The sequence below is a fragment of the Palaemon carinicauda genome, chromosome 7 (genome assembly GCF_036898095.1).
Source record: "Palaemon carinicauda isolate YSFRI2023 chromosome 7, ASM3689809v2, whole genome shotgun sequence".
Classification (NCBI taxonomy): domain Eukaryota; kingdom Metazoa; phylum Arthropoda; class Malacostraca; order Decapoda; family Palaemonidae; genus Palaemon; species Palaemon carinicauda.
The window spans coordinates 136,915,298-136,930,907 of record NC_090731.1 but is presented as its reverse complement, the minus strand read 5'-3'; the positions used below and the strand labels follow the sequence as shown (position 1 = coordinate 136,930,907).

Sequence of the window (15,610 nt, the reverse complement as noted above, 5' to 3'; positions counted from 1 at the left end):
GGGATGGTTCTGCTACCGGTTTATTTAATGCAATGAAAGAAAGTTTCACATCAAAAGGCATTCCACTGAAGAACATTGTTGGATTTTGTTTTGATATCACTAATGTAATGATGGGGTCCAACCACTCCGTAGCAACGTTATTCAAAGAAGCTTGACTTTGTGTCATAATAATAAAATGACCATGCCATATGATTCACCTCTGTGCATCTTATGCATATCCAAACCTTCGCAAATACATTGAAGACAAATGCCGTGGTATATTTAGACACTTTAGCCTTAGTCCTAAGAGGCAGCAAGCAGTCATTTAGAATTTCAACATTTTATTGATATTGAACCCCATAAAATCCTAGCTTCAGGACAAACCAGACTCTTCAGGCATGTGTCAGGCGATTAATAGAACGTGGAATGCCTTAGAGTTGTATTTTGCACAGAATCGGCTTTTACAGATGCAACACAGGTAAATGACATGATATTTTCTGCTTTGTAAAACAAATGCACTCTCGCATAATTTAAAATTCTAGATTGTAACTTTGGTAAAATTAATGGATTTAACACACATTTCCAATCTGAAGCTCCATTTTTCCACACTGAAAACTGAGCATTGTAAGCTTATTAGAATTTTTGTTTCGATTTTATGGATGTTAGTCTGATTAAAGAAGCAGATATATCACGCCCTAATCCTGATCCTCCCGTCTTTTCAACCACATTTGTTCCTGCTGAGAATGTATACCAGGAATTGAAAGCAACCATTACATAAAAAAAAAAAAACAGGTGATATAAGACCATAAAAAACTGTTAGGCTTAACAAATCCTGTCATTGTTTTTTTTTTTCCAGTGATAAAATTCATGCGATAATAGGATCCATAAATCCAAATCCTCGTTCTGCTTCTGTTCTTAAACCTCCATCCTTATTATATCTATTTGATGTCACCCCAGTTAGAGAGGAATGCTGATAAGAAACTTGTGGACTTGGAATGCAGAGCACACTGCCTAGATAAAGAAATTTCAAACCAGGCCCACTGTATAGATTACTGGAATATTGTGCTAATTAGGAAGAATAATGAGGGAGTGCCTCGTTATCCGAATTTAGAAGTAGCCATATCTACCCTACTTTCGTGGCCCTTCTCTAATCCAGCAGTTGAATGTTTTTTTTTTCTATTTTTTTTTTTGGCAGCCAACTAAATCCAACTCTACATCAATTTTAAGAACTTCGCTTAAAGATCAGACTTTTAAGGGAATTGATGCATGTTATGTATCACATGAAGAGGATGGAGTTTCATCTTCTAGTTTGGGGTTTGATGAAAATGCAGTTAGAACAATGAACAATGTTAAAAGCAATGTAACATGTGCAGAAAAATATACAAGTGATAAAAATTATGTGAATAAAATGTTGCCAGAGTATTATATGTTAGTATCAGTAATTTCCAGCGGTGGGTACCTACTTTTTTTTTTAGTCAACACTTCTCGATTCCATGAACTCATTATTATGGACAGGTTACTAATTTACTCATCTGCAAATTATCTGGCTTTGCCAGTCCACAAACGAATTAATTTTTTTTTACAATTACATCCTTGCCAAATTATTCTTTTCTTTGTATATTTTGGACAATATTGGATTACTTTTTGTAATACAATACTTTTTATGCCAAAACCATAGTAGTTCATTGTTAATGTAGTATCTTGTAGGTCAGGATTCCAGAAAACTCCAAAATAATCAATCAGTCCTGTAGGTCATGAATGTCAATCACCACTTTCAGGGTAAAATAATCAAATCTAGGGTAAAATTGGCTTAGCTTAAGGGTAATTGGGATAGAGCTTGTGGAAGCACTATATGCGGTAGCCTGTGTGAATAACAGCGTGTGCAATGAACTGGGATCATGGGGATGCTGGTGGCGAGTCCTGTGCATAGGATTATGAAAAAAAAAACTTTAATTGTGAAACTTGGAAGTTTTATTGCTTAGGGCGTTAATCCACGACTCTGTAGTTTAAATAATGAATGTGACCATGTCTGTTGTGCTGTTTCCACTGGAGCTACCCATTGGTAAACAAGATAGCTGTGTGCGTCTTTGTAGAATAATCATCATCTCCTACGCCTATTGAAGCAAAGGGCCTCAGTTATATTTCGCCAGTCGTCTATATCCTGATCTTTTAAATCAATACTTCTCCATTCGTCATCTCCTTCTTCACACTTCATAGCCCTCATCCATGTAGGTCTGGGTCATCCAACTCTTCTAGTGCTTGTTGGAGTCCAGTTGAAAGTTTGATGAACTAATCTCTTTTCGGGAGTGTGATGAGCATGGCCAAACCATCTCCACCTGCCCCCTACCATGATCTCATCCGCATATGGCAGTAATGGCACTCGAGTAATCTCTCTTTTAGTTTCATTTCTAATCCTTTCCTGCCATTTAACTCCCAAGATTCTTCTGAGGCCTTTGTTCTCAAATCTATAAAATCTGTTGGATTTTGTTTCATTGTTATACCACTACTCATGTTCATAATATGCAGTAACACCGATCTCACTAAACTGCTATATCGCCTGATTTTTATATGTAATTTCAGGCGGTTCAATTTATAAATTTTATTTAATCTATTCATTGTATGACAATGACTCAAATTAGTTTTAAAACGTAACTTTATCATTAGTTTCTTCCGTTTTGGTTTACTTCTTTGAAACCACCTGTTTACTGAATCGTGCGTCTGACAGTATGTAGGAGGGCCGGCTGCTGCTGCATTCACTCGATGTTGTGCCTGTCTTATTCCCTCCCCCTCCCCCGCCCCCTACAATAGAGGATGAGATTGAGACCAGTCCGTCACCAGTACGACACCACTGTGCAATTTCGTCCCCGTCACTTTAAGCTATAAATGACCTGCAAAATCGATAGAGTTGCGCTTGTTTTACCTGTCAAATACATCTTAAGACCACATTGACAGATGCGGAGCGTTTTCCGTCACGTCGAATGTAAAACTTGTTAAAATTGTAGTTATGAATTGTGTTAAAGGAAGATAATCCAATCGGGCGAAACTTATTCGTACAAGCCTATACTAAGGGGAGATTGTGGCAGTTTTTGAAAAAAGATGGGTAAGTATTAGACTAACCTTTCGCTTGTCAATAATAGGGTTTGCCATGAGTTAGGACAGGATTTTTTGGTTAGTATGGGTTAAGGAGTTTTGCTCTTTCCAAGTCTAGCTCAAAGAGCAACGACAAAATGCAAAAATTGCCATTTATGTCTGACCTCCCCACTATAGAGTTGGATAATTAAGGTCACAAATAAAAAGTGAATTAGAAAAATTTCTTGTATACAGTTGGTTGGGACAGGCTGTAAACTTTCTTATTGTCAAATCGATTTTCTTTATGGGGAAAATGTTTAGCTTTGTTTGAAACATGGTAATATGAAGCTAGTTTTACGATTTATGAAATATTATGGTTTAGTATAACCTTGTCATGAGAGGAGCCGATTGGGAAGTGATCAGCGTTGAGATTTAGTCTTGGGTTAAGCTAAGGTAACAGATCCTGGGACCGAGAATCCTCCCCTCAATAGGTAAGGATGAGACTCTTAGGCTAGGTGAGTAACCTCAGGTTAGGTGGTGTTCCAGTGTGTTTCCCTTTTAATTTCTTTTTTTCTTTTTTTTTCTTTTTAGTCAACTTGGGTTGGAATAGTCTAGATGTAAAATTTCAAGTTATGAAGGAAAAACCACATTTTAAAAGGGAAACAAACAGAAGAACACCTCTGGTCTTAACCTAGGAGCTGCAGGCATCTTTACGTATCTAGGGAGCTATGCCCCACCTTAGACTGCCGTATCGGTTCCTTTCCCTAAGATTAAGTCTTAACCTAGTGTATGCTTCATATTATCGTATTTCAGACCAAGATAACTAACACCTTCCCCATTAAGAAAATCGATTTGACAATTAATAAGAAAGTTTATACCCGTCTCCACAAACTACATTCACCCCTATTTCCCTGGTAAATATTTACACTAACACTGTATATCATATATATGACAACACATAATTCATATCTTCTTGACGCTGTTCTTGCCAAATCACTTCTTTTACGTTACATTTGTCGCAATTGAACAGATTCCCCCTTAAAAATTATACTTTATTTTTAATTTACCATTTTGCCCTAGATTTAGGACTTTACTGCCTTCTACAATAATGTGTCCTGAGGTAAGGTTCCCCATCTAACCCATGTTTCCCCAAATAACCTACCTTATCTACCATTGGGTCCCCTTGCAACCCCCCTAGAATGCTGAGGCCTTAAATTTCTGACCTTAGAGTTTGAAAGTATGTATCCATGGTTATCAGTTGTGCATTACTGCAGTTCTATCATCTTTGCTGTGGTAGAGGACGGGATTAATGAAAAAATGCACTCAAAGTTGTCCAGGGTTTTACAATTGACTCTTCCTGGTGGAAAAGTTGACTTAGAGCTGTAGAGCAGTCATCGGCTTATCCTCATAATGAATTTGTTTTACAAACTACATTCAAGATCAAGATGGCAAGTATTGTACACTCTGCCATCAGGAGAGAAGACTTTGTGTTTTATGTCGACCTGAAAGACACGCATTTCCAAATATCGATCCATCAGTCAGCTAGAAAGTGCTTCTGCTTTTTACTCACAGTAGGACTGTTTACTGCTCCCCAAGTGTTCAATGTGAGTGTTCACGCTCATTGATACCTGGCCCCACTTGAACGAGATTCGTCTCATTGGGTATCTTTACGATTTGCTGATCTTGTCCTGCAGGAGGTAGTTGCTCCTTGATCAAAAGAGACTAATTTGTTTTTACTGCACTCTGGGGATTATGATCAATTGGTTGAAGTTAAATCAAGCAGCCAGGCAGATTGTGGAGTACCTGGATATGTTAGATATAGCAGCAGTGAGAATCTTCCCATCGGATGATCACATCTGCAGACTCATAGGTAGCACAGCTATGCCTACACGATCAAGAACTTTGTACTCAACATTTACAGTGTCTTCTAGGACACCTTTCGTCATTAAAGAAGCTCATTCTACTCAGACGCCTCCACCAATTCAATTCACATCCCCATTGTTACTGCAGTCAAGGAACTTTACTGAGACTTAAAGATTATTTGTTCCTACACAAATACAAACCCTTGTCCTTTAATTGAGTATATTTTAGCCTGGCTGGAAGGCGACAGTTAAAATTTTAACGAGATGCCAGTAGTTACTGCCCAGTGGCAGAGAAACCCCATCCACCCAACAGGCCACTGAGCTCTGTACTTGCAGGTGAATCAAATTATTTCAACTCAAAATTTACCTTTTATTTTTTCCTATGAATTCTACCTACGAACCCCCCCCCCCCTCCCCTGAATATGCTGACTCTCCCCTGGCACTGTTGATGACCTCTTGGCAATTCATTTAAAGAAAATTCCGTTGACAACTTAGGAACTAAAAAGAACCATTCTTTGAATATTTGAAAAAAGGGTAATTTGGGCAACACAGGAAAATTGAAAATCCTGTGTTACCCAAATTCCATTAGAAGCCAATTATGATGTGCTACATAAGATATTTGAATGCTATGGATTAATAAAAGAAATTAGAGTGAAACTTCAAGATGATAATTGGAGTTCTTGGTTATCATTTAATTGTCATAAGGAAGCATTCAATGCAAGCTGTAACATTATGAATATTAAAGTAGGTAATATGAATATTATGGGTGCTGGATTGATAAAAACACAGAAATAGTAATATCCTCCCAAAGATAGCCAAAACCACCAATGTGGGTTGCTGCTCAATCTACAGGAGGTACAAAAAATTATTTGTTCCGTAACCGAAATTCAAACCACGCTATTTACATTGGGTTTACCTTTCGGCGTAGCTGAAATGACGAGCCAATGATTTTTAACGAGGGTTAACTACCCCCGCACTAGTTAGCAGGGGTAGGGGAAGGGGTAGCTTGCTACCCCTCCCCCCCACACACCGGTGATTTGCTTCACTTTTGGCTCCGGCGATGAACAGACGTGTCTGTCCATTGTCCTCGTTGACAACCTTAATCTTTTTTTTGCTTTTTCTTCCAGTTTGTGTGTGTGCGTTTTGAAGTTGGCCTCACCCTTTATTGTTCACCATGCGCAAGTGCCCTGGGGTTGCCGGTCGCCCTTGCGGTACATTCATGTCTGCGGTGGACACGGATCCTCACACCCTTTGCCCGCAGTGTCGAGGCCGACGGTGTGACAGAGAGGACACGTGTGGTGAGTGCATGGAGTGGTCTGCCTCCCAGTGGGAGAGGTTTGGCCGCCGGCGCAAGAAGAAGTCCAAGAGAGACCGTTCTCCTTCTGGGGTTGCCTTGAAGGAGGAAGGCTCTCGGGACTCTTCCTTTGCCGCCCAAACCTCCTCCGAAGCTCCCCCTCGTTTGGCTCCTAAGGAGAGACCGCCGAGTGGGAGCGCAGGCCCTATTTCTGTTTCCCGACCTTGGATTGGGGGAGAGGGCGTCGCCTCCCATAGCGGGGCGGCTCCTCCTCCTCCTCCGGGGGAGGTTGTTGCTAATGACTCCTTGTCTCATGATGATCTTTTTCAGATTTGGGCTTCCCTGGGGCTTAAGGGCCTGCCCTCCAGGGAAGTCCTGATTGACCTTGTCCAGTTGGGGGCCACTGTTAAGCAGTCGCCGGTGATAGCAGAGGTAGATCCAATGTCTATCGTTGACGTCGTGGTGGCAGAGGCTTCCGACGATTCGGGTCAATCCTCTGCGGTTGCTGTTGTGGATGATGGTGCTGAAGGCTCTCCTCCCCCTTCCGTACATCTTTCGAAGGGGGAAGATAGTGTCGCGGGCTCTTCTGCTGCCAAGCCTCCCCCTAGGGGGAGCGCTTTGACTGAGACTCCCCTTCGGAGGACTGATGGTCCTGACGATCTCCCTCGTGGCCGCCTTCGCCGTCGCCGCAAGGGCCTACCGTCTCCCTATAAGGGTGCTAAGAGGCGCCTTTTTTAATCTTCGCCTCCTTCCTCCGAGGGGGACTCTCCTCGCCGTAAGCAGCCTGCAGCTCCAACTTCCTTAGACCTCTCCGGGGATCAGTGTCCTACGCCTTCCAGACCTTCCGCTTCTGGTGCAGACGTCCAGCAGCCTGACCTCGTCAGCCGACGGGCAACGGTCCCTTCGGGGCAAAGGGATGCTTCCCACGGTGTGGGTTCTTCCCTTGCGCATCAGGGTTCCCCTGCGCGCCCTTCTGCAGTGTTAGCGCACAGGCGCTCCCCTCCTCGTCAGCGCTCTCCTGATCGTCAGCGTTCTCCTGTTCGCCAGCGCTCTCCTGATGATCGTTGCCCCTCTTCTCGCCAGCGCTCTCCTGAGGACATCCTTCAGCCTATAGTTCCTGTTGAGCGCCCAGTGCACCAGCGTTCCCCTGAGCGCCCTAGATCTCCTGCCTGTCAGTGCGCACCTGCACTCCCAGTTCCTGACTCGCTCCCTGTGCGCCCACGCTCGCCTGCCCGACCTAGAACTTCGGTTCAGGTCTTGACCAAGGGCTCTGCTCCTCGCCCTCGCAATCCTGCTTGTCAGCCTGTTCCAGCGCAACAACGCTCGCGGTCCCCAGCGTGTACTTCCAAAATGCCTGTGTGCCCATGCGCCTCCTGTTCCTGAGCCCGTTCGTGAGCGTTCGCCTCTGCGCCCCGCGCCGGCAGCTCCCTCACAGGATTCCACGCGTTGCCCTCCTGCTCGCCAGCGATCACCAGCATGCCAGCGATCACAGACGCATCAACATTCGCCTGCTCATCAGCGATCTCCTGTCAACGGTCTCCAGCGCGTCAGCGATCTCCTGTCAACGGTCTCCAGCGCGTCAGCGATCTCCTGTCAACGGTCTCCAGCGCGTCAGCGATCTCCTGTCAACGGTCTCCAGCGCGTCAGCGATCTCCTGTCAACGGTCTCCAGCGCGTCAGCGATCTCCTGTCAACGGTCTCCAGCGCGTCAGCGATCACCTGAACATCGGCGATCTCCAGACCGCCCGCGTGACTTATCGCCTGCACGCAAGCGCGCTCTGACGCGCCGTCGCCCAGAGGATCTGGAGGGACATAGGTCGCCTTCTGTCAGCTCGCCTACGCGGTCTACGCGCCATCGCTCGCCTACGCGCCAGCGTTCGCCAGCGCGCCGCCGATCGCCTGCTCGCCATCGCTCTCCCACGCGCTACAGGTCTCCTGGTCAACATCGTCAGTGGTCATCGGAGCGATCTCGTTCGCCCACGCGTCAACGCGCTCCCTCGCCAACGCGCTAACGTGCTCACTCGCCAGCTCGCCCACGCGCTCGTTCGCCTGTGCGCCCACTCGCCCGCACGACCACTTGCCTGCGCGCGATCGCTCCCGCGCTCGTTTGTCTCCGCGCGTTTGCTCGCCCGCGCCTCAACATTCTCTCGCGCGCAATTCTGTAGTTTTGCCTACGTACGAGCGTCAGCACGACCCCCGTTCGCGTCGGGTTTCGCATCCCCTTCGCAGGCGCTTTCTCCTTCTCCCGAGGACGAGGCTTTTCCGTCCTCGTGAGAATCCAGTGAGGTGATGGTCTCCCCCTCGGCACCAAGGGGGGAGTCGTCTCCTCATGGAGGGGAATCGTCTCGCGCGGAGGGTGCCTTCCGAACCTCTTTGTTGGGGTCGTGTATCCCGCCCAGGAGGGAATCCAAGGACTCTAAGATAATCCCGATCCCCTTCCCTCCAGCGGGAATTTCGGACCCTGTGTCTGTGTCTCGGCAGACTTGGTTTGGTCCTCTGATGCGGGCGTTAGTGAAGGCTATGAAGCCTGCACTCGCCGATCAAGGGCACAAGCCAATGGCTGCCTCGCCCCCGCTGAAGAGAAGGAGAGGAGTGGACTTCGTGGTGACTTCTCCCAGGGAGAAGTTGGTTCCCAAGAGGTCTGTCAGGAAGGCTCCATCCCCTTCGCAGGCGCTTTCTCCTTCTCCCGAGGACGAGGCTTTTCCGTCCTCGTGAGAATCCAGTGAGGTGATGGTCTCCCCCTCGGCACCAAGGGGGGAGTCGTCTCCTCATGGAGGGGAATCGTCTCGCGCGGAAGGTGCATTCCGAACCTCTTTGTTGGGGTCGTGTATCCCGCCCAGGAGGGAATCCAAGGACTCTTAAGATAATCCCGAAGTTGTCTTCTAGGATTCGTCAGGAACCAACTGCACCCCGGGAGAACGTCCACGCATCTCCCCAGGAAGAGATTCCGGGGACGGGAGACTTAGCTGCCAGTCCGCAAGGAGGAGACCAGCAGGAGTCTGAGCATGCCTTCTGGCAGGTCCTGAGCCTGATGAGGCAACTCAATGGGTTCATGGACCCCGTGATCGCCCCCCGAGAAGGCAAGGACACAGTCCTGGACCAGGTGTACGGTACTCAGAAGCCCCCTAAGGCCAGTGCGGCTCTGCCCTGGTCCCAGGGGTTGAAGAGTGCCAGAGCCAGGGCCAATGCTCAACTCGCGGCTCTTGCTTCCTCCAGTCGTTCCTCTGCCGGGAACAAACTCCTCCCACCTCCTCGTCTCCAGCAGAGGAGGTATTTTGAGATCTTGGGGGAGTCTAGTCTCGCTCTTCCTCTCCATCATTCCGTAGAAGAGCTTGCTAAGGGAGTTCCTCTCGATAAGCTCTCCGCCCGGCAGGTGACGTTCTTGGCGTCGGAGATCCTGAGCCATGAGAAGGTCGCGAAGTACGCCATGCAGGCCACTTCGTAGCTGGATATATGGCTAGGGTCTCTGGGTATCCTATTGCGCTCCGAGGATTTGTCTAAGGAGGCCAATAGGAAAGCCCTGGAGACCTTCCTACTCTCTGGCACCCACTCCATTGAGTTCCTGGCACACCAGGTTACCACCCTGTGGGCCAACTCGGTATTGAAGCGGCGTGATGCGGTGACCGAGAAGTTTCACCCGAAGGTCCCCGCCGTGGATGTCTGTAGGCTCAGACATGCTTCCCTCCTTGGGGGGAATCTGTTGGAGCCTCAGGACATGGAACGAATGGCTGAGAGGTGGAGGAAGTCTAGCCAGGATTCCCTCATCCATAGGGCCCTTACAGCTCGGCCCTATAAGCCTCCAGCTCTGCAGCAACAGCAGCAGCAGCCTTGCAAGACACCAAAGCAGGCACCGGCAGCTAAGAAGGTGGTGTCTAAGCCCCAGCCCTTTCCAGCCAAGGACAAAAGGGGTGGTAAGTCCTCCAGGGGAGGCAAGACTCTTAGAGGGGCGGCCGCGTCCGCAAACGCTAGGAGTGGCAGTCCCCCCGCGTGTCCATCTGTGGGGGGATGCCTTCGATGTTGCGTACACAGGTGGCAGCAACATGGGGCCGATGCTTGGACGATTTCTGTGATCGGCCAAGGCTATCGCGTCCCGTTCATAACATCTCAACCTCCCCTGACAGCGAATCCAGTGTCGTTGAGCTCCTATGCCATGGGATCGGTAAAGGGGCTGGTCCTTCGGGCGGAAGTCGAGACCATGCTCAAGAAGGATGCTCTCCAGGAGGTCGTCGACGGCTCCCCAGGCTTCTTCAGTCGACTCTTTCTTGTAAAGAAGGCGTCTGGAGGCTGGAGACCTGTCATCGACCTCTCGGCTCTGAACAAGTTTGTCAAACAAACTCGGTTCAGCATGGAGACAGCGGACACGGTGCGGTGAGACCTCTAGACTTCATGTGCACACTGGATCTAAAGGACGCGTACTTCCAGATCCCAATCCATCCGTCTTCCAGGAAGTACTTGAGATTCAGCCTAGACGGCAAGACCTATCAGTTCAAGGTGCTGTGTTTCGGTCTCTCCACAGCACCTCAGGTGTTCACCCTGATTTCATCTTGGGCACACAGGAACGGCATCCGTCTCCTTCGTTATCTGGACGACTGGCTGATCCTAGCAGACTCGGAGTCGACCCTTCTTCGACACCGAGACAGGCTTCTGAGTCTTTGCCAGGATCTGGGGATCGTGGTAAACCTCGAGAAGTCCTCTCTGCAGCCGTCCCAACGACTGGTTTATCTAGGCATGTTGTTAGACACCAATCTCCACAAAGCCTTTCCATCAGACGACAGGATAGCAAGGCTGAGGAGGGTGGCGGAACCCTTCCTCAGGCAAGAAGAGCTTCCCGCCCAATCGTGGCTGCTTCTCTTAGGTCACCTGTCCTCCCTGGCTCGTCTGGTTCCAAACGGCCGCCTCAGGATGAGATCCCTGCAGTGGCGGCTCAAGTCCCGGTGGAATCAAGGATCCGATTCCCCGGACGTACACCTGCGAAAGGGAGTGGATCTTCTCGTCCTCCCCCCAGAATTGACACTGTTTTCGGACACGTCAAAAGAAGGGTGGGGGCGCACGTTCTGAACCAGAGGACCTCAGGCCTTTGGTCAGAATCAGAAAAGTACCTACACATCAACCTGCTAGAGTTGAAGGCCGTCTTTCTGGCTCTTCAACAGTTCCAACGGACCCTGGCGGGTCCGTGGTGGTGATGAGCGACAACACCACGGTAGTGGCTTATATCAACAAGCAGGGAGGTACTTTTTCGCAGCAGCTATCCCATCTTGCAGTAGAGATTCTGAGGTGGACCGAAGTCCACTCAATAACACTATCAGCTCGCTTCATTCCTGGCAAGAGGAATGTGCTCGCCGACAGTCTGAGCAGGGCTTCGCAGATAGTGTGTACCGAGTGGTCTTTGGATCCTCAGATAGCCAACAAAGTCTTGACTTTGTGGGGTTCCCCGACCGTGGATCTGTACGCGACGGCGTTGAATTTCAAACTGCCTCTGTACTGCTCCCCAGTCCCGGACCCCAAGGCACTCTGGCAAGATGCTTTCCAGCAACGGTGGGACAACATCGACGTGTACGCCTTCCCACCCTTCTGTCTGATGAGAAGGGTGCTCAACAGGACCAGACTATCGGTCAACTGTTCGATGACTCTGATAGCTCCGCTATGGCATCACGCGGAATGGTTCCCGGACCTTCTGGATACCCTGACGGAGCTCCCGAGAGAACTTCCCCAACGACGCGAGCTACTCAGACAACCACACTCCAACATCCCTCACAAGGTGGTGGCCTCGCTTCGGCTTCATGCCTGGAGACTGTCCAGCATCTCCTCACGGAGAGAGGCTTTTCGCAACAGGTTGCGGAGAGAATGTCTCGGCACCTGCGAAAGTCCTCTGAGGGAGTCTACCAGGCAAAGTGGAGAGTCTTTTGTGTTTGGTGTCGTGGGAGGGGTATCTCTCCACTAGATGCCACTATTCCAGCAATAGCGGAGTTCCTCGTGTATCTGCGGGAGGAAATGCGCCTTTCTGTCTCAGCAGTGAAAGGCTATCGCTCAGCCTTAAGCTTGGCTTTCAGGCTGAAAGGTGTGGACATTTCTTCCTCGCTGGAACTCTCTCTACTCATACGTAGCTATGAGCTTACCTGCCCCCAGTCGGAAGTGAGACCTCCTCCTTGGAACGTGGTTTGGGTTCTCAGGGCTCTTAAGAGACCTCCCTTCGAACCATTACGCCAGGCCTCTGATCGCCACCTGTCTTGGAAGACGGCTTTCCTGCTCGCTTTGGCTTCGGCCAAGCGAGTTAGTGAACTTCATGGTCTCTCATACAACATCGCCCATTCACGGGGATGGGGGGAGGTAACGTTCAGGTTCGTCCCTGAGTTTCTTGCCAAGACTCAGAATCCTGGAGTGCCGGACCCACGGTTCGACTCTTTTAGGATCACGAGTCTCCGTTCTGTAACAAGCGACCCAGACCAGCTGCTACTATGTCCAGTGAGGTGTCTGAGGTATTACTCGAAGAGAACAGCTGCAGTTCGTCCCCAAGTGCGGGCATTGTTTGTGAGCACAGGCAGGACGAAGAGGAGGGTCACCAAGAATACCATCTCGGCTTGGATTCGAAGGGTTATCTATCACGCCTTGATTCCAGACCCTCCTCCGTCACGTCGCCCTAGGGCACATGACGTCAGGGGCGTTGCTACGTCCCTGGCCTTCAAGAGAAACTTCTCTGTGACGCAGGTGCTTCAAGCTGGGGTCTTGAAGTGTCAAACAACCTTCACAGCCCTCTACCTGCAGGACGTGACCCACAGGAGCCTCGATACGTTTTCTATCGGCCCTGTGGTGGCTCCTATATGGACAAGTAGCAGTAGGTTGAGGGCGTTGTTACCCGGTTTTAGCCTGCGTGAATGAAAGAGTATGTCTGACCCTTACTTCTTTCTTCATTCTCCCCTCTCTTGGGGAAGCAGCATCCTGGCCTTCGCATAGCTGACCTCGACCTCTGCAGGTAACCCATGCTTCCTTGTGCTCCTAGTATTAAGTTTAATACTGTCGCGTCCCCCATACCCTGACGAGGTGGTATTGGGAACGTCCTATCCTAGATTCCTATTTAAAGGTCTCAAGGTCAACTTCATAGGACGAGTCACGCTTTCCTCCACACACAACTTATGTAGGCCACTCGTTCCTAGCGAAGCAAGGAACTTGTGAGGTGCAGGGGCTCCTTTTCTCAAGTGCTACTCACTGGGAGGCGGAGCCCCCGGGCAAAGCCAAAGTCAGTAAGGCTGGGGACTTTCCACCCTTCCTAAGGGGTAAGTCACCCAATGTAAATAGCGTGGTTTGTATTTCGGTTACGGAACAAATGACAAATTCGGAGATAATTTGTATTTTTCCTAACCATACAAACCTTAGCTATTTACACATATTTGCCTGCCAGCCCTGACCCCCAAGTCAAGTCCTACCTCTAAGTGAAGTGAAGCAAATCACCGGTGTGTGGGGGGGGAGGGGTAGCAAGCTACCCCTTCCCCTACCCCCGCTAACTAGCGCGGGGGTAGTTAACCCTCATTAAAAACTATTGGCTCGTCATTTCAGCTACGCCGAAAGGTAAACCCAATGTAAATAGCTAAGGTTTGTATGGTTAGGAAAAATACAAATTATCTCCGAATTTGTCATTTCTGGGCTCCGAGCTGTGCCGCCCAGTGAAATGCTCCTTTAGCACCATTTCTAAGGTATATAACTGCTATATGTTACCAGAGAAAAAATTGCATAGGAATGCCAGGTTGAACCCAGCTCGCTCACCTTTATAAGGTGTCGATATAATACTGGGGCGTGATAATTCACAACCAGAGGTCTCGCACCATTTAGATATCTCCTCTTCAAAACCCCCGCCACAGCGAGGTGCCGATCAACACTACTACCACTAACCCAACCCACGCCAGTGACGTCACTCCTTTATAGCACAGCTTTCCATGAACATTTGTATTTGTTCCGTAACCGAAATACAAACCACACTATTTACATTGGGGGGGTTTACCTTTTAGCGCAGCTGAAATGGCGAGCCATTAGAATTTAACGAGGGTGTATTACCCCCGCGCTAGTTAGCGGGGGGGTAGGGGAGTGGTAGCTAGGTACCCCTCCCCCCCCTCACACAGATGAATGCCCACTTTCACTTTTGGCTCGGACTGCGACAGACGTCTCTGTCTTGGTCCTCTCTTGGCAGCCATTGTTTGTTTTGTCTTTACTTATCGCTTACTTTTCTTTTACTCAATATATATGTAAACATGTTTTCATGTTTGTATATATATTTGAGTATAGAAATCAGTAAGTTTCCTTTTCAGCGTTGTGTGTGTAGTGTACGATATCTCCGTGGAGTCCTCGGCAGTTAGGCCACCACGGCGTAATTTTATGGGTTGCGATCGAGTTTGACTTGGGTCTTTCTCTCTCTCTCTCTTGAGGTCGTTCACCCTTTTTCTACGTGTTACTATGCCCTTGTAGCTTCCTTTCCGTGTGGGGGGGTTGCTACGCCGTACGTTTGTCTCAATTAGTTTATGAATCTAATTGTAGTTGTTTTTTTCAGCTTGTAGAACGATTCCTTTCGGGATTTTCGTTCTTTCTTTAGTGTTCATTCTTTTTTAAATTACATAATTACATAGTTTCATAATTATAATTGTTATAATTCTGTTTTGGTTACAGCTCTCCTTCCGTGAGTGTAATGTGGTTGTGAGGGCACGTGCCTGTTGTGTAATTCTTGTTTCCTTTCCCTCGGGATTCCTCTTCGGAGCCTTCCCGGGGGAATGAATGTGTACTAATGATTTTTAAATATTAAACTTAGCCGGTGAATATATAATAGCTGACGTCTCCGACGGCTCGACAGATTCCAAAAACTCGCGAGCGATCGCCATGAAGGTTGCGGGTGTGCCCATCAGCGCCGACTATCGGCCAGATACCGCATATACATGTAAACAGCCTCAGTTCTTCTCTGTCGGTTTCATCGACAAGTCGATTCCACTCGCTTTATGACCTCGAGTTTTCTACCGAATTGGTGAAATACTTGGTTTTGGTTTTATTGCTTTCGCCGTGTTGGATTATTCAATACTATCTTCAAAAGAAATGCTTTTGAAAGGAGAGTAAAAGTGTTTTGCCCTTGCTTTTTTATCTCTGGTTTTTCCATAGAGTAAAGATGGCCGACCCTTCCCTCAGTGTACGGAAGTGTGTTTTTAGGCTTTTAGTAATTATTTTATCACGTTATAAATTATTGTTGATAATTATAGATTTTCCTCTATATATTTTATATCTCACCCGCCTTTATTAGGCCTCTTCGGTTAGCTTTCCATTTATACTAAACATCAAGATAGATTTTGTTTTGTTTATATGCGGCCTTTACCTATTCCTCCCCTAGACCGAGATGTAGGCGGTCCTAACTTGGAAACCGAAGTTAAACAACGTTG

At 48.1% G+C, this 15,610-nt stretch overlaps 1 protein-coding gene across 1 annotated transcript in view; it reads left to right on the top strand.

Annotated features, from left to right (window-relative positions):
* The first annotated feature begins 2,755 nt into the window (after positions 1-2,755).
* The window catches only part of LOC137644028 (gastrula zinc finger protein XlCGF57.1-like), a 34,662-nt gene continuing 21,807 nt past the window's right edge, over positions 2,756-15,610 (top strand). The window contains exon 1 of the mRNA XM_068376911.1: positions 2,756-3,079. The gene's annotated coding sequence lies outside the window, so the exon portion shown is untranslated. The remainder of the gene's footprint in view (positions 3,080-15,610) is intronic.